General features: G+C 44.5%; 1 protein-coding gene across 1 annotated transcript in view; it reads left to right on the top strand.

Moving 5' to 3' along the window:
- LOC124623026 (myrosinase 1-like) overlaps positions 1–19,916 on the top strand; it is a 133,665-nt gene that overhangs the window by 85,314 nt on the left and 28,435 nt on the right. The window lies entirely within an intron of this gene.

Below are 19,916 nucleotides of genomic sequence, written 5' to 3' on the forward strand. Positions count from 1 at the left end.
GATGGAGAAGCCGTAAGACAGAGGACTGTAACGAACGTGGGACCACGACTCTGGACTGATCATTATCAGAACGCAACAACAAAACACCACGTCGTACAATAACTCTCTCCTTGTGAGCAAAAAATCGGCGAACCAGCGGATCCTCGATCCGTGACTTTGACAAAGGCCATTGCGTAGCAACAAAACGCAAAATGCTAGCAAGGACAGGGTCAGCAGCTGTGGCTGCAGCCACACAACGAAAATCAATCGGAAACGATTTGACCACGTCATCAGTTTCCGCATCAATGAACATGCAAGCAAGTTCGGAAGAATCGAATGCTCTATCCTCAGCAACAGGCAAACGGGACAACGCATCGGCGTTTCCGTGCTTAGCAGTGGACCGATACAAGATATCGTAGTGGTACTGCGAGAGGAAAATAGACCAGCGAATGAATTTCTGCGCTGTACGCGGAGGTACAGGCTTGGTCGGATGAAAAAGCGATGTCAAAGGTTTGTGGTCTGTGATGATGGTAAAGTGACGACCATACAAGAAATCATGGAACTTTGTAACACCAAAGACGAGAGCCAAAGCTTCTTTCTCTATCTGCGAGTAATTTCTTTGCGCAGACGAGAGCAATTTGGACGCAAAGGCAATAGGGCGATCATGCGATCCATCTTTGTGCGCAAGCACAGCACCGATCCCGAAATCCGATGCATCTACCATCAACAAAAGGGGTTTCTGGGGATCGAATGGCGTAAGGCAAGTATTTGAAAGCAACGCCGATTTCAACTGGCGAAAAGCGCGGTCGCAGTCCGTCGTCCAGACGAACGGAACACCTGTACGGCGTAAGCGATGAAGCGGAGCTGAAATGGAAGAGGCATTGCGCACATTCACTCACACCTTGTGATTCTAAATCGTTTAATGTTCTTGCGACCTCAGCACGCAATGCGTGGGGAACATTGCGCGCTCGGAAAAATTTCGGTTGCGCGTTTACTTTCAGTTCCAAATGCGCTTCATAGTTCTTAGCGCAACCAAGGCTAGGTGCAAAAATGTCTGCAAATTCTTCACACAGACGAGAAACACTGTCGGAAGGCACAGTCTATTTCACAGATAGGACTTGATTTACTATAGACAAGTTAAACAATTGAAATAAATCTAAACCAAACAAGTTCACTGCAGAAGAAGAACGAAGAACGTAAAATGACACAAGTTTTGTTTGTCCCTTGTATGTTGCAAGATGGCTGCACTGTCCTAACACAGGGATATGCTGTCCTGAATAACTAGTGAGCTGAACATTTGCGGCATGCAACGGAGGTTTGCCCAGTTGTTTGTACGTGTTGTGATTGATCAATGAAACTGCAGCTCCGGTATCGAGCAGGAATGGTATCACTTTGCCTTCAAAGTCCAAGTCTACAAAAAGTTTATTGTCCTGCTGACGACAAGAGCGACTGTTGTGTGCAACGGGAACAGACACTGGTACAGAATCACTCGCGACTTGACGTGATATCCGGCGACGTCGACGCACACTTTTTGTGGGACGAACACAGTCACTGTTAGAGAAAGTGGCACTGGACGGAGTGGAATTAACTACATGAACGTCCATGGGCGAAGGTTTACGAGCCTGATTATTCTTGGTTCGATTCCGGCGCGAAGCAAAGGGCCTGGAATGGTTGTGATTGTCTGTTCTGAGCTTTTTCTGGCAAACACTTTGAACATGTCCTTTCTTATTACAAAAAAAGCAAATAGCTTGGCGTGACGGGCAATTTTCACGCGAATGTCTAGTAGCACACCGCGGGCATGATTTCACTGCATTTGTATGCTTGCGCGGCACACCTGGTTTAGAGCGTGGCGGCAGCTGCGTGGACGTGTGCGAGGGCAGTTTACCGGGCCGTGCAGCGCGCCCGGCGGGCCGGTTAATGTTACCAACGGCTGGCGAAGTTGCAAATGATTCCTGAGCAAAGTCCAGCGTGTCTTGTCTATCCAATATGTCTATCACTTGTTGAAGGGAGGGATTGACGAGTTTCAAAATCTGTTCCCATATACGAACATCAGAAACGTTCTGTGCTATTGCATCACGTCAATAGTATCTGAATAAGGGAGTCCACATTCACACTCAAAAGCACAATCCCTTGTAAGGCCTTGCAATGTTGCAACCCACTCCCTATTAGTTTGACCGGCCGTACGTTTCGTACGAAAGAAAGTATACCGTTTTGCAACTACATTAACTGTTACCTTGAAATAGGCGTCCAATGCCGACAAAATTTCTTCGTAGGACAGAGTTGCTACGTCGCGTCGGGGAAATAATTTCACTATCACATGGTACGTTTGCACCCCTACACACGACAATAAATGAGGCTGCCGCTCGTTGCCTTGAATTCTGTAGGCGGCGAGATGAAATCCAAACTGGCGTGACCACTCCGTCCATGTTTCCTTAGCTGGGTCAAACGGCCTAAAAGGCGGAGCAACTGCGAGTTGTGGCTGCGGTAGCGGTGGAGCGGCGGCGGCCGCATCGTTTTGCAGTGCACGTTGACCCTGGACGAGCTGTCCAAGGGCATCCAATAACACCTGCGTCTGCTGATTCTGCAAGCGATAAAATTCGGACAGTACATCTGGCGAAGCCATGACACAAGTAAATGTAAGCAATTAGAAAGAACAAGACCCTTTTCGTTGACTCGTCGCCAAATGTTGTGGCGTAGCAAGACAGCCTAGACACAATGAGAGGAAGCCGAAAGGCACGCGCAAAGCTAAAGCTGGATGGCGTGAGGTCTGAAACAGGATACGTAATGAATGCTATAAAGAAAAGTACGTAGCTTCTGGAATACTTAACTTTAATCCATCCTTTTGGTACATCTGGAGATTGTGGCGATACAAGTGAGACTCTCTAGATACATGCATGTTACTAATGGCGCCTTGCTAGGTCGTAGCCATTGACTTAGCTGAAGGCTATTCTAACTATCGGCTCGGCAAAGGAGCGAGGCTTCGTCAGTATAGTCGCTAGCTACGTCGTCCGTACAACTGGGGCGAGTGCTATCCCGTATCTCGAGACCTGCCTTGTGGTGGCGCTCGGTCTGCGATCACACAGTGGCGACACGCGGGTCCGACATGTACTAATGGACCGCGGCCAATTTAAAGCTACCACCTAGCAAGTGTGGTGTCTGGCGGTGACACCACATTTCATATCAGCGCACACTCCGCTGCAGAGTGAAAATCTCATTCTGTAAAGATCCCCCAGGCTGTGGCTAAGCCATGTCCCCGCAATATCCTTTCTTTCAGGTGTGCTAGTTCTGCAAGGTTCGCAGGGGAGCTTCTGTAAAGTTTGGAAGGTAGGAGACGAGGTACTGGCAGAAGTAAAGCTGTGAGTACCGGGCGTGAGTCGTGCTTCGGTAGCTCAGTTGGCAGAGCACTTGCCCACGAAAGACAAAGGTACCGAGTTCGAGTCTCGGTCGGGCACACAGTTTTAATCTGCCAGGAAGTTTCATATCAGCGCACACTCCGCTGCAGAGTGAAAAGCTCATTCTGGATTATTCAGTATTATTCAGAAGTCATCTTTCAAAATGAGAGTTAATTATTGGCATAGAATTTATAGAGTATAACAAAAATATTATTTACAGATATGATTGGCATAGCATTTATACATTTTTGCAAAACATCATTCAGTATTACTCAGAACTCATCATTCCAGTGACATAGGACATATTTAAAATGTAACACACTGTAACTATTACTCAAGGTCTGTGGTTAGAAAACATCATTCAGTATTACTCAGAACTCTCTTAAACTGGTAGCATTATTTGGGACTGGTAATACATTTTTTTTTGTGCTAGCAATGCATTGCGTTGGGATCGATAATTAATTGCTGGGGCATGAAAATATTTGCTTTGACTTATTGCTGCAAATAGCGATTAGTAACGTCATTCGTCTGAGTCAGCTGTAGCAAGGTTATGAAACAAGTGGAGTATATGTGATCACATTCATGAATGTTACACACAAATGGGTAAAAAAATTCAAGTACTAGAACAGGTTTAATGACTAACTGCTTATAGCACATTAATTTCATGAATAGCTTCTCCTAGAAAAAATACAAAATGGATTATTAAGCTGAAAGAAGAAACGCATATTATGCTGAAAAGTAGTGAACTTCGAATTAACAGGTAATGAAACGTGTACTCAATATGTATGTACTCTAGCTGTCCTTTCCAAAACATTCAGTCATTATACCATGCGACATAAGACATACTGTCAAGACGAACTGCAACAAATACGTAAATAACTACATAGCATTTCTTAACTAACAGTAAATATATAAACTTCATCGTTATTCTCATCTGCAAAGAATAACTTAAAAGTGGTGCGTTAAGTGGCCATATAAAATTTATCACTATTATCACCTGCAAAGAAAAACTTCATTATTCATATTAGCATATTCTTCATATAACTATTCATCATCATTCATTATCATCTGCAAAAAAGACACTTCATTATTCATATCACCGTTTACTTCATACAACTATTCATAGTATAGAGTTTCTTGTTTCTAGCATATTTCATCACTAAAACTAAGATGTGTAGTTCTGTCTGACAGCCTGCATCAATCGCCTCGTATTCTGAAAGAAAAATAATTAGTTAAGACTGCTATCATACGATGTGTATAGTATATTCTTGTTAACGCTTGTTAATTCAGACCCATTTACTCTTCATGACGAGGTATTGCATCTTCTTTCGTTCATTCCGAAGGTGAAATTCCCATTTCATAGTAATCCACTGTGGTTTGTTTAATTTATTTCTTTTACACGTTATTGCTTTCTTATACAATAATAGTCAGGCTCCGGCATCGCTGCACCGCGACCGGCCCAGCCAACATGATACACTATACCAGACCAGAGCAGACTCCAGACCAGACACAGACTAGCAACAACTTACTGCTACCGCTACACAGTTCGTACTGAGTCAACACTGCTCTCTGCTCAGCGATTCTCTTATACCTTGCATATCGCAGGCAGCGCATGAGCAATACATCGAAATTACATCTGCTCGAACCTCTTACATAAAATTACATCTGTATTACATCTGCTCGGACCTCTTACAGTGGTTCTATAGCAATTATTAGCACCAGTATAGCCTGTACTGAATTCTCTCATTTCAAACGGGCATTCTTGTACATGGAATCGAATTTAAACGTGGTATCTATCTTGTCTTCAGTACTGGTTAGTTTGTGTAGTAACTGGAACAAAAATAATTTTATTGACATATATTATGCCTACTTAAAAATTAGTGTATTAAAGATACATTTCTTATTCTACGCAACTCTGATAAAGCTGAATTGTCGAGGTGAATGTTAGACACCTTTATTTTCTTAGTTCACAAATTGCAAGCCGCGCGGGATTGGCCGAGCGGTCTGGGGCGCCGCAGTCATGGTCTGTGCGGCTAGTCCCGGCGGAGGTTCGAGTCCTCCATCGGGCATGGGCGTGTGTATTTATCCTTAGGATAATTTAGGTTAAGTAGTGTGTAAGCTTAGGGACTGATGACCTTAGCAGTTAAGTCCCGTAAGATTTCACACACACAAATTGCAACACTTTCTAAACTTTTGCCGGCCGGGGTGGCCGAGCGGTTCTAGGTGCTACAGTCTGGAACCGCGCGACCGCTACGGACGCAGGTTCAAATCCTGCCTCGGGCATGGATGTGTGTGATGTCCTTAGGTTAGTTAGCTTTAAGTAGTTCTACGTTCTAGGGGACTGATGACCACAGCAGTTAAGTCCCATAGTTCTCAGAGCCATTTGAGCCATTTTTTTCTAAACTTTTCACGTTAATTAAGGGCATGGAAGCATGACCTTTTCGAATGTACGAGTACTTCTAACCAAAAAGCGATTCAGCTTTCTTAATGAAATATTTTCGTAAAACTTTTAGTCCCATATTTCACTCACTTAGGGAAGAATTTCCAAAAACGCTGAAAGACATACTTTTTTATTTCTGTCCGAGAAATAAAATATCAATTTTCGTAGTTCTAGCTTAAAAATCCTCTTAATAGTGACACATATTTAAAAAAACTTTTCATCCCCTATTTCGAAAAATGCCTTCTTAAACGATGCCTACAGCATAAGGTCCAACACCCTCTCCAGATTTAAAGTTTCTATCCTAAACAGTTTAGACTGGACAGTGATGGGTCAGTAAATCAGTCAGGACATTTCCTTTTATGTATAGAGATTTGAGGAAGAAATTTCTAAGAAATTATGCTTGGAACACAATACTGCACAGAAGCGAATCACTGACTGCGGGAAACGATGCCTACAGCACAAGGTCAACACCTTCTCCAAATTTCGCGTTTCTATCCTTAGCAGTCTGGTCTGGGCAGTGATGAGTCAATGAATCAGTCAGGACAATTCCTTTTATGTATAGGGATTTGAGGAAGAAATTTCTAAGGCTATACGTTTGGAGCACAATATTGCATAGAAGCGAATCACTGCTATGGTAAACCTGAAAAGAAGAGAACGGAAGCATTTGAGATGTGGGACTATAGAAGGATGATGAAAATTAAGTGGACTGATAAGACAAGAAGCATCGAAGTTCTCTGCAGAATAGGCGATGAGCCGAACATTTGGACAATTTTGACAAGAAGAAGCCACAGGATGACAGGACATGCCTGAAGACTTCAAGAAATAACATCGATGGTACTTGAGGGAGCTGTAGAAGGTAAAAAATTGTAGGGGGAAGACAGAGATTGGAAAATAATTGAGGATTTTGGGTGCAACTACTACGGGCAGGTGAAGAGGCTGTTAACACAAGAGCAGAATTCCTGGAGGGCCTTATCAAATCAGTGAGAAGACCAGTCACAGAAGGATAAATAACTCAAAATAAACCTCATCAAGCAGGCTCGGCGAGTAGCCTCGACAGCAAACCATGCAAGCTGGGGAAGCGACGGGTGGCCCATCGCGTTACGCAAAGCTGCAGTCTCGTAGTCGAGACAAGCTGGCTTGTACATTGGATGGGTTAGGCCGCGACACACGGGTTGTCCTGGCTGAAACCTGCAACATGCACGACTCTAGACTCGATAGGGTGACATTGGACTCGCATTCAGGATTAGTAGTTTCAAATCCCTGCCTGGCCACCCAGCTTTTTGTTCCCCATGGTTTCTCTGTATCGACGAAGAAAATTCATGGGACAGTTCATTTGAAAGGAGCACAGTCGAATTTCTTCCCTACCATTGCCCTGTTCAAGTTTGTGTTCCGTTTTTAACAACTTCGACGGGACGATAAACTCTACTATTCGTTTTTTTTCACCATTTGGGCGCTTCTATCCAACATGCGTAGCGAGCGAACTTAACAACTTCGACGGGACGATAAACTCTACTATTCGTTTTTTTTCACCATTTGGGCGCTTCTATCCAACATGCGTAGCGAGCGAACATGCCAGTGATCAGAACGCATTGCTTCAGACAAGGTTTCGTCTCTTTCACTCTTCACATTATTGAGCAATCAGACGGTATGTTAAACTATTTTGGAGCTGCTAAAGCGTTAATAGCTTTGAAACTGAGAGTTCTAAACACAGACCAACCAATCTGGGAGCTTTCTGCATGTAGTTAATACTATGGTCAAACCATGAGATGTGTGCTGTGAGAGGGGCGATGGGTGAGGTAAGAGTAAAGTGCCCTATGTGTATGCGCAACATGACCTGCAAAGTCCTAACGGCAAACATCACATGTTTCACTGTTAACGTGGTAAGAGGGCGAGGTGGTAGTTCAGGCAGACCTGCCTACAAGCTGCTGCGACTTTTCCTGGCGCATATGTGTTACTTTCACTCAAACACTCTGATGAGCAAAAACTTTATGATACCTGCTTAATAACTTGTGTGTCCATCTTTGGAACGAAATTCATCACTGATTCTGCATATCAGGGATCCGACAGTTTGTTGGTAGGTTTTTGGAGGTATGTGGCATTATGCGTCGACGTACATTCGCTATTTGCGTAGGCAGTGATGGCGCTCGACAGTGACTCAGATGGGTTGCATACTATTTATATAAGGCGAAATTGGTCACTCAGACGTCAAGTTTTGGAAATTTTTGGTAAGTAATAGGGGACCAAACTAACTGCTGAGGTCATCGGTCCCTAGGCTTACACACTACTTAAACTAAATTAAATTAACGTACACTAAGGACAACACACACACACACACACACACACACACACACTCCCATGCCCAAGGGAGGACACGAACTTCCGACTGAGGGAGCCACGCGAACCGTGGCAAGGCGCTCAAGACCGCACGGCTACTCCGCGCGGCCTGAGACGTCAACGTGAGTTCACCATAATGCTCCTCAAACTACTGTATCATGGTTCTCGCTCCGAGGCACGAGCAATTATATACTGAAGCACCAAAGAAACTGGTATAGGCATGCGTATTCAAATACAGAGATACGTACACTGGGCCGGCCGAAGTGGCCGTGCGGTTCTAGGCGCTACAGTCTGGATCCGAGCGACCGCTACGGAAGCAGGTTCGAATCCTGCCTCGGGCATGGATGTGTGTGATGTCCTTAGGTTAGTTAGGTTTAATTAGTTCTAAGTTCTAGGCGACTGATGACCTCAGAAGTTAAGTCGCATAGTGCTCAGAGCCATTTGAGCCATACATATACTGGCAGAATACGGTGCTGCGGTCGTCAACACCTATATATGACATCAAGAGTCTGGCGCAGTTGTTAGATCGGTTACTGCTGCTACAGTGGCAGGTTATCAACATTTAGTGAGTTTAAACATGGTGTTTTAGTCGGCGCACGAGCGATGGGACACAGCATCTCCAAGGTAGCGATGGCGTGGGGATTTTCCCGTTCGACCATTTCACGAGTGTACCGTGAATATCAGGACTCCGGTAAAACATCAAATCTCCGACATCTCTGCGGCCGGAAAAAGATCCTGCAAGAACGGGACCTACGGCGACTGAAGAGAATCGTTCAGCGTGACAGAAGTGCAACCATTCCGCAAATTGCTGTAGATTTCAGTGCTGGGTCATCAACAAGCGTCAGCATGCGAACCATTCAACGAAACATCATCGATATTGGCTTTCGGAGCCGAAGGCCCACTCGTGTCGCCTTGATGACTGCACGACACAAAGCTTTACGCCTCGCCTGGGCCGTCAACAACGATACTGGAATGGTGATGACTGGAAACATGTTGCCTGGTCGGACGAGTCTCGTTTCAAATTGCATCGAGCGGATGGACGCGTACGGGTATGAAGACAACCTCATTAATCCATGGACCCTGCATGTCAGCAAGGGAATTTCATGCTGGTGGAGGCTAGGAACACTCTTCTGAGTTTAGACACTTCCACTGGCCACCAAACTCCCCCGACATGAACACTATTGAGCATATCTGGGAATCCTTGCAACGTGCTGTTCAGAAGAGATCTCCACCTCCTCGTACTGTTACGGATTTATGGACTGTCCTGTTGGACTCATGGTGTCTGTTTCCTCCAGCACTACTTCAGACATTAGTTGAGTCCATGCGACGTCGTGTTGCGACACTTCTGCATGCTCCCCGAGGCCCTACATGATATTTGGCAGGTGTACCAGTTTCTTTGGCTCTTCAGTGTACTACTAAAAGATATCATCGCTGTCAGGGGTGACATCTAGCATGAGGGGATGCATGTGATTCGCAACTGTCAACGTCTCTTAGATTAGTACCACAGGTCATATGCAAGCACAGGAGAATGTCTCAGACAGCGTAATACTGCTCCCACCAGATTCCGTCAGTGGCGGGCTACTCGTTTCCAACCGCCGTTCACCTCGTACAATGAACATTATTCCTCGAAACACATGTGCGTTCACCAGTATTGTGCTCTGTCGGCAGAGATGCCGCAGATTACCATCTATCCTACTTTACAGAGTATACAAGCCTCGAAACACCACGTTCTGCGTGGACATCCAACAATTTAGCGCCTAATTGTATTTCACCGTCCTTCTACCTCTTTCCATAGATGCTCAGGACAGTAGCACGTGAACATTCGACTAGTTTCGCCGTTTCCGAGATAGGTGTTCACAGGCTCTGCGTAATAATAATCTGCTCTTTGTCAAAATCGCTTACCCCAGTGGATTTCTCCATTTACAGCCCATATCTTCGCAATGGTGGTCCTCCATGCGTGTATGCTCTGCTTTCACACTTTTTTTACTGCTTAATATGCCCGCAAAGCCACCAGAGAGCATCCAACGTCGCGGTGGGCAATGCTCACAATGTTTTGGCTTGTCGGTGTGTATGTACTTTAACCAGTTCCCAGTTGTTTTCCGTGTAATAATTTTCCTATTCCGTCCTATGTTGAACGGACCCAGCAGAGCACGTTTTTCGACTGCAGTAATCGAAAAAAAGAAAAGGGTTATGTCATTTCGAAGGTCCCATTTTTTATTTCCAGCTCTCCTTGACTGCTAAATGCTTGAACGCATGCACGAAGATGTAAAGAATTAAAGCGCTATTAGTAGAGAAGCGCCTTCGTTGTGCATTTCAGATCTACAGGGTGGGTCAAAAGTCACATTCGAAAGATATTCAAGTAACTTAACATATAATTTTGTGTTTATGGATGTGGAAATGTATTCTACAGGGGCGCACGAAATGTGTTACCAATTGTTTCTTTCACAATTTACGACGCACATTAGATATCCCGATGGATCTCTACAGCAGTACCAGCAGACCTTGGAAAAACAAATGAGTTACCAAATGACGTGTAATTCACGATACTGCCGCTAGGAGACTAGTAAGCAGCAATGGCTGACAATGGAAGACCGACGACACGGCAACGATCGGCTTTTACTTTTTCATGAAACGAAAAGCCTTGTTGTCAGTCAGAGACGTTTTCGACAACAGTTTAACACACGATGGGTCCCTTGCAAGAAGACCATCCACAGGTTGTCCGATAAATTTGTACAGGTAGGAACAGTATTGTAAGCGAAGCGACCTCGGCCTAAGCCTGTTTGTTCGCCGGAGATTATTGAAGCGGTACAAGTTGCTGTACAGAGAAGCCTCGGGAAATCGTGTAGAAAGGCAGCAGTGTAACTGGGAATATCCAGACGCTCCGTTCAACGCATTCTTAAAAGTGACCTCCATATGTACCCACACAAGATCACCTGTGCACAGAAGCTCACTGAAGAACACAAGCAGCAGAGACTACTGTTTGCTCAGTGGGCGGAGGATAGGGAAGAAACTCTCAACAACGTTTGGTTTTCAGACGAAGCGCATTTTCATTTAGACGGTGTGGTTAACGAACAAAATGAACGCTTTTGGGCCACTGAAAACCCACAAGTGCTTCGTGAACGACAACATTATGCTCCGAGGATTACAGCGTGGGCAGCAGTTTCCAGTCACGGACTTATTGGACCCTTTTTCTTTGAAGAAACTGTGAACAGCGAGCGTTATTTGAACATGCTTCGCAATAGCTTCATTCCACAGCTTCTTCCTACTGCCTTGCCCTTCAACACGCAGTGGTTCATGGGAGGTGGAGCAAGGCCACATACTGCAAACACTGTGTTGTAGTTTTTACACGAGCATTTCGACATGCGGATCATTTCACTCAGGTTTCCAGGTCGCTTCAATGACGGACAAAATTGGCCCCCAATAGTCCAGACCTCAATCCATGTGACTTTTTTTCTTTGGGGGTACCTAAAGGAAAAAATTTTCCCGAAACATCCACGTGATTTAATGGAGCTCGGAAGACTTATTCTTCAAGCTTGCAGTGAAATTACGGAAGACATGTGCCGTAGGGTAATCACTAACTTCAGTGTTCGTTTGAAGGAAGTTAGGAAACGAAATGGTGGACATATTGAGCATGTGCTGAGTAAGAACAAATCTCCATGAACGGCTCTTCATTGTAGTATATGTTCCTTTCAGATTGTATTGACGATAAAGTTTATATTCAAAAACAAAATGGTAACACATTTCGTGCGCCACTCTGTAGGTTGAAAATAATGCTCTTTGTCCTTAGCACATTTGTCTTCTGGGAAAGGTCACTCAAATTACAATAATGCAGCCGTCACTCCGTGAAAATACAGCATGTGGTCGTATTGTTTCGCCTTGTGGTTCCGGCGAATGCTACACCACGTGATCGTGTTTTTGTTTTCTTGTTTTTTGGTACCAATGTGATACTGTTGTAAATATTTTTATTACAATGGCGGATACAAGGAGATTCACAATTGAAAAATTTCTTCTTCTTAGCATGGACAGAAACGAACGAGTGGGACATCTGATGAAATTATGGAAAGCCTTTCTAATTGCCTCAAAAAAGAAGTCGCAACGGAGTCTAATCTTCGGAAACTGAAAAGAAAGGCCTTTGCAGCTGGGCCTGTGACAGACTGGAAGATTCGAGCCGGCCAAGGTGGCCGAGGGTTCTAGGCGCTACGGTCTGGAACTGCACTGCTGCTGCGGTCGCAGGTTCGAATCCTGCCTCGGGCATGGATGTGTGTGATGGACTTAGGTTAGTTAGGTTTAAGTAGTTCTAAGTTCTAGGGGACTAATGACCTCAGAAGTTAAGTTCCATAGTGCTCAGAGCCATTTGAACCATTTTTTTTTTTTTTTTGAAGATCCGAGAAATATGACAACGATAATGCATTCCGTTGGCTAACAAAATCGACAAGGCAGCGGTCAGTGGATATAAAGATCCCCCACAGCTTCCTTGCGTCGTTGGATGAAGAAATAACGTTGCTGTTCATTTCGGCCCGCTGGCATCAATGAGTTAAGTGATCATGATATGAATACGCGACGTGATTCATGCGAATAGTTACATGCAGCTTTTCAAAGATAAGCGGCTCGCTGTAAGGGTGTGGTTACAGATGAATGTGTAGATTATCTTAATTCGTGGTCTCGAAATGTTTATATATGGGCGAAAGACAACCCTGAGAATGATCACTTCGGAAATACTGTGCCAGGAAAGTAGACGCAGTAAATCCAACACTGCGCCGAGAATGATGGTCAGTATGCAGAGAGAGTACGAAATATGGAAGAGTATGTAAGAACATTCGTTTCTGTGTTATTCCATTCCTGCATGTATCATTTTCCTGTTTGTCTTTCATGATGCTCCTTCCTTCAATGCAATAACATTAAACATATCCGATCGTGACTTCTGGCCCATCCTGCATAAACAGTTTGTGAGTTCTCCTGCATAAACTACAAGAATAACGTCCATAATCTCGTTATTAAACTATGTAGTCGCTTCTCATTGAATACCCTCATTTGCAAATACGCAGCAAAATTAACTTGTGTAAAATAGTTTCTGAATTAACTTGTAAAGTAAACAGATGACGCAGAGTTTTTTGTCCCATACATGCATTAAGCACTTGAGACAAATGATGAGTCCGTTCTTGTGAGAAGGTAACGGCCGTTTTTCATCCTCACTGCTTTCGAATCCGAACCTACGCACCTTTTGTAATGACTTCATTGTGAACGAGACACGAATACTCATCCTTCGTGCCTCTCTTCATCCGCTTGTGTAGTTGATCTGATAACAGGGCGCACCCAGTGTTGGGAGGTCGACTGTGGCTGCGTCACGCATCGATCAGTTCTCAGTTGGGAGATCGCGCTTATTCACGTGTAAAGAATTTCAGCGCTTTTAATGCCGCGCCGCTCTTGTGTACCAACTAAAAATAGTAGGTGCCTTATTGACATCAGGTAAAGATCTCAACGTACGCAGTAGGTACACACAGGCACAGGTTTCCAAAACAAACTCGTTACCGGTTTTACAACGGTAGAACTGGCGGCCGCATCTATCGGGTGATCAAAAAGTAAGGATAAATTTGAAAACTTAATAAACCACGGAATAATGTAGTTAGAGAGGTAAAAATTGACACACATGCTTGGAATGACATGGGGTTTTATTAGAACAAAAAAAAACAAAGGTCATAAAATGTCCGACAGATGGCGCTGTACAGCAAAACGTCAGTGACTGCGCATGACAATCGTGTATAAAAAGAGCTGTAACGAGAGAGAGAATCAGATACGCCAGCAGTCGCAGCATGTTGACGTTACCTGAAAAGGCGCTTTTAGTGAAGCTGTATTATCAGAATGAGGAATGTGCTGGTTCAGCGTTACGATCCTATCGCCATAGAAGGGGATTCGAACGGGTAAAGGTCCGTTGGCAATTGCAGCTGTGGCGAGAATGATTTCGAAGTTCGAAGCCACGGGTTGTTTAGGCGATAGACCCCGTAGTGGACGACCGAGCACAAGGCGTAATGCTGCTGAGACAGTTCAGGAAGAAATGGAGATTGTAGCGGGTTCGTCTATGCACGGCGAAGTCAGCGCTCGTTCAGTCGCACGTCGCACCGGTGTTCCATACACTACTGTTTGGTTGGCACTTAGGCGCACCCTCCGATGCTACTCGTACAAAATCCATCGGCATCATGAACTGTTACCTGGCGATTTAGTGAAGCGGAGGGCATTTGCGGGGTGGGCGTTTCAAAAGATGGCGGAAGATGACGATTGGTTGAGTAACGTGTGGTGGACCGACGAATCTCATTGCACGCTCCGAGGGTCTGTCAACCTCCACAACTGCAGAATTTGGGCTATCGAAAATCCTAGAACTGTCGTGGAAACTCCATTGCACGACGAGAAAGTCACGGTATGGGTTGGATTTACCACATCTACGGTTATCGGGCCTTTTTTCTTCGAGGAAATGCGTGATTCTTTTTTTGTAACTGCTACTGTGACGGGTGAGAGGTACGCCGATATGTTACAGAATCGCATGATCCCCAGCCTGGCTGATAAACACCTGCTGGAACGTACGATGTTTATGCAGAATGGCGCTCCACCCCATATTGCTAAACGCGTGAAAGATCTCTTGCGCGCGCCGTTTGGTGATGATCGTGTGCTCAGTCGCCACTTTCGTCATGCTTGTCCTCCCAGGTCCCCAGACCTCAGTCCGTGCGATTATTGGCTTTGGGGTTACCTGAAGTCGCAAGTGTATCGTGATAGACCGACATCTCTAGGGATGCTGAAAGACAACATCCGACGCCAATGCCTCACCATAACTCCGGGCTTGCTTTACAGTGCTGTTCACAACATTATTCCTCGACTACAGTTATTGTTGAGGAATGATGGTGGACATATTGAGAATTTCCTGTAAAGAACATCATCTTTGCTTTGTCTTACTTAGTTATGCTAATTACTGCTATTCTGATCAGATGAAGCGCCATCTGTCGGACATGTTTTGAACGTTTGTATTGTTTTGGTTCTAATAAAACCCCATGTCATTCAAAACATGTGTGTCAATTTGAACCTCTCTATCTACATTCTTCCGTGATTTATTCAGTTTTCAAATTTATACTGACTTTTTGATCACCCGGTATATTATCAAAGGGATAACGCGGTTCATGGTTCATATTTCATGCTTCGTGATTGAAAGATCCAGTTCCGTGTTGCCTATGTAATAGTTTCCAGTGGCAACAAAAAGTTGATTTTCAGTATTTCACGTAACTATTGAACAAATTTAAAAAATTAAAATGCTGTCGTAAACTACTCATTAAGAGGTATGCTCCCTTGTTAAAAGTTTAACACAAAACTATGAAAAGAAAAAAGTTTTCGCTTACTACATATTAGTTGTTCATGCAGTAAAATTTCAGCATTATCTATAATGTTTTGATTTATTGCTTCCTTTCTAATAACTCTATTCGCAACACATTTGCAAACAGTAGCCACATATATCACTGAAGATACCTGCAAAATTATATTACTGTTAGGCACATAGTTCAGAGGATACCACGTCATAAACATTTAAATACGTGAAAAACTAGACAGATAGACACGACGGTCTTTTTATAAATCTTTAAATCACGACATTCTGTTTTCGTTATCCGATTTTGATTAAGTAAAGCTTGTACGTTCCCCGAAGCTACGCTGAAGTTGCCTGTGAAAAGCCTACGAAAATTCGGCTAGTAGTTTTCGAGATTAGCGAGTTCAAACAGACAAAAAGACACGACAGTTTTAGGTAAAACTTTAAATACCATCTTTTTCTTGCGTGATCCAATTTTGATGAAATAAAGCTTTTACGTTGTCTTAAGCTATGCTCAAGCTACCTGTCAAATCCTCATGACAATTCGTCTAGCAGTTTTGGAGATTATCGCGTTCGAAGAAAGAGACAGACAGACACGACAGTTTTGCAGTTTTGTTATTAGTATATAAGAGATGAAGATAGCTGAGTCACCATAATATCCGTTCAATAAGTCTTTATGATTGGTAGCTGGAGTGGTCTGGATTAGGTGAGTTAGACAAGGCACTGTCACACATTTGATACTAATTTGTTTTTCAAACTCTGTGCCTTTTGAAAGCTTGTCTTACGCCATTTACTCTAAAACTCTCGACATCACGTACTGGTGCATATGCGCGGCTACAAACACACGTAGCTGCACTCTTTCATAGCCATGTACAATGTACTATTCTGTTGCACAATATTTGGTGTTTAAAGCACTTTCCCACAATGCGTAACGTATATTAATGTTTCTCAGCTATGACTTGAATACAAAGCTCTATCCTTCGGTGATTATGTACCAGTATCCCCCATAAAAACTCGCCTGTACACTTCCATACGTATGCACATTTCTTGGTGCACTTGAGGGCGATTCCACGACAGTTCACTCTTATATGTCTGTGCTCGCTAAAGATACTCAGTCATTTAAACATTTACAAAAGCATCTTGAAACGCTACTATACGTATTTTCACAAGCAGTACTTCAGGCTGCGTGTTATACTTATCTAAGCCTGTTAAAAATACTGATTTTTTACACTGACATTTCTGTTTGTATTTGAGTGCAATCTTCTTTACATATTTCTATAGCCATTATATGTCACCAGTTACGTTCAGACCTATAAACAGATGGTCATAGTTGCCATATTCGCCAACAGATGACATATATTGTGATCCCAGCATCCACATTGTTTGTCTGCACAACATCAATACGGAAAATTAAGCAGATAGTAACTGCCACATTACGATAGTGAACTGAGGTCTATGTTACATTGCAAACGAAATCAGTATTCAAGTAGTCTACTTGGTTTTTCAGAATTTTATCATTTAATATTAATGTACCTACTCGTGTGTTACTTCGTCTTCATGCTTCTTCTTATAATATTGCCCAGACTATTATACTCTTCTCCAGTAACTTTATTTCAGTTGCAATAGTAATATTCCACACTCATATTTCTTGGCTTTCCATTCTCAGTGTTGCTCTGCTTCTTTGGCTTATTTCGTGTCTTTCAGTTTATTATTTAGGGCTTTTGCTTGTTTTTCGGCCTTTCTTCTAGTACCTTCACCACATTCACTTATGTATATTTTAAGTCTTTTAAGTTCACTCGCAGCTTCTTGCTATTAGAAGGATATCCATCTTCGATGACTCAATGCGAACAATAGAAGCGTTTGAAATGTGATGTTACAGAGTAATGCTGAAGGTCTGGTAAGTAGATCGAGCAACTAACGAGAAGGTGCTGATTCGTATCAGAGAGAAAAGAGCTTCAAAGTACAATTTGACTAAAAAAGGGATAGGTTGACAGTGGTATCTCGAGCCATAAAGGAATATTTAATATGTTAATGGAGGGATTGGGGTGGGAGAGGTTGGGGGAGAAGGAGCGAGGCAGGTAAAAATTGCAGGTGATGACCGAGGCTTGAAAGCATTTTGCAGACCGAGGCTTCAAAGTCAGGTTCAAATGAATATAGACTGCACTTTATTATCTATTAATTTATCATATGGAAATATGAAATAGCTGTATGCAGAGTTTGAAACTATACTATAAAATTACAGAAATATAACATATATTATTTTTAGTTGTGTAACGTTATATTAGATTTGTAAGTCCAATACCGTCAATCACGTAATTGCAGGATGGGTTGCTTCGATCATGTCTCTCATAGGTCTTCGATATTTCCTAGCTGGGCAGTCTTACAGTCTGTAGTCTGCAGTGTGCTTAGGCTCTGCACAGTCACAGCCCACTTGTTCTTCAGGGAGTTGCAGCTCGCATAGTCTGTCCGTTCTTGGGAAGATTCAATCCCAGAAATTACTACAAATGCAAGATTTTCCGGTACTGAAACCTCCCAGGAACGATATCCCAGTTTGTTTTCCGAAATTTCTATCGATCTTGAGGTACATGGTTTGTGCTCATGACGTCACGACAAGTCCGCCTCCTTAGCTGAGTGGTCAGCGCATCTGACCGCCATGCAGCAGGCCCTCGTTCTGTTCCCAGCCGGGTCGGAGATTTTCTCGCCCAATGTAGCGTCAACTGATAAGACTTGCAACTCGGCGACCAAACTTCTTCAGGTGGGAACTTCCAGCTATCAGTGCGCAGACGGTCATTTCACTTTTTTAGCTCATGAAATTTCTTCGAATCTCGCGAAAATTCCTCTTTGCATCTTGTCCAGAGTTGTAGAGCACAGGTAACCTCGGTGTGGGGCGGATGTTAAAGTATTAGTTATTTTCCCCATGGTTTTATTGAATTTGTACACCAGTTTTCTAACGATTGCGCTTTTGAACCACTCGGGAGCACAATATCCTTCCCTCCTCCCGGCATGTTGTCTCAGCAAGTTTCCTAACGATATTGTTTCTGCTTTTTATTTTTTGGCTTGTATGTTCAAGGTGTAGCTGTTCAGTACGGAAAGGCCAACACAAGCAAGTATGGTGATTTGCATCGAACCATATGATCCACATCTATAATATACACTCCTGGAAATGGAAAAAAGAACACATTGACACCGGTGTGTCAGACCCACCATATTTGCTCCGGACACTGCGAGAGGGCTGTACAAGCAATGATCACACGCACGGCACAGCGGACACACCAGGAACCGCGGTGTTGGCCGTCGAATGGCGCTAGCTGCGCAGCATTTGTGCACCGCCGCCGTCAGTGTCAGCCAGTTTGCCGTGGCATACGGAGCTCCATCGCAGTCTTTAACACTGGTAGCATGCCGCGACAGCGTGGACGTGAACCGTATGTGCAATTGACGGACTTTGAGCGAGGGCGTATAGTGGGCATGCGGGAGGCCGGGTGGACGTACCGCCGAATTGCTCAACACGTGGGGCGTGAGGTCTCCACAGTACATCGATGTTGTCGCCAGTGGTCGGCGGAAGCTGCACGTGCCCGTCGACCTGGGACCGGACCGCATCGACGCACGGATGCACGCCAAGACCGTAGGATCCTACGCAGTGCCGTAGGGGACCGCACCGCCACTTCCCAGCAAATTAGGGACACTGTTGCTCCTGGGGTATCGGCGAGGACCATTCGCAACCGTCTCCATGAAGCTGGGCTACGGTCCCGCACACCGTTAGGCCGTCTTCCGCTCACGCCCCAACATCGTGCAGCCCGCCTCCAGTGGTGTCGCGACAGGCGTGAATGGAGGGACGAATGGAGACGTGTCGTCTTCAGCGATGAGAGTCGCTTCTGCCTTGGTGCCAATGATGGTCGTATGCGTGTTTGGCGCCGTGCAGGTGAGCGCCACAATCAGGACTGCATACGACCGAGGCACACAGGTCCAACACCCGGCATCATGGTGTGTGGAGCGATCTCCTACACTGGCCGTGCACCACTGGTGATCGTCGAGGGGACACTGAATAGTGCACGGTACATCCAAACCGTCATCGAACCCATCGTTCTACCATTCCTAGACCGGCAAGGGAACTTGCTGTTCCAACAGGACAATGCACGTCCGCATGTATCCCGTGCCACCCAACGTGCTCTAGAAGGTGTAAGTCAACTACCCTGGCCAGCAAGATCTCCGGATCTGTCCCCCATTGAGCATGTTTGGGACTGGATGAAGCGTCGTCTCACGCGGCCTGCACGTCCAGCACGAACGCTGGTCCAACTGAGGCGCCAGGTGGAAATGGCATGGCAAGCCGTTCCACAGGACTACATCCAGCATATCTACGATCGTCTCCATGGGAGAATAGCAGCCTGCATTGCTGCGAAAGGTGGATATACACTGTACTAGTGCCGACATT

This window comes from Schistocerca americana, chromosome 7 (assembly GCF_021461395.2).
Source record: "Schistocerca americana isolate TAMUIC-IGC-003095 chromosome 7, iqSchAmer2.1, whole genome shotgun sequence".
NCBI classification, from domain to species: Eukaryota; Metazoa; Arthropoda; class Insecta; order Orthoptera; family Acrididae; genus Schistocerca; species Schistocerca americana.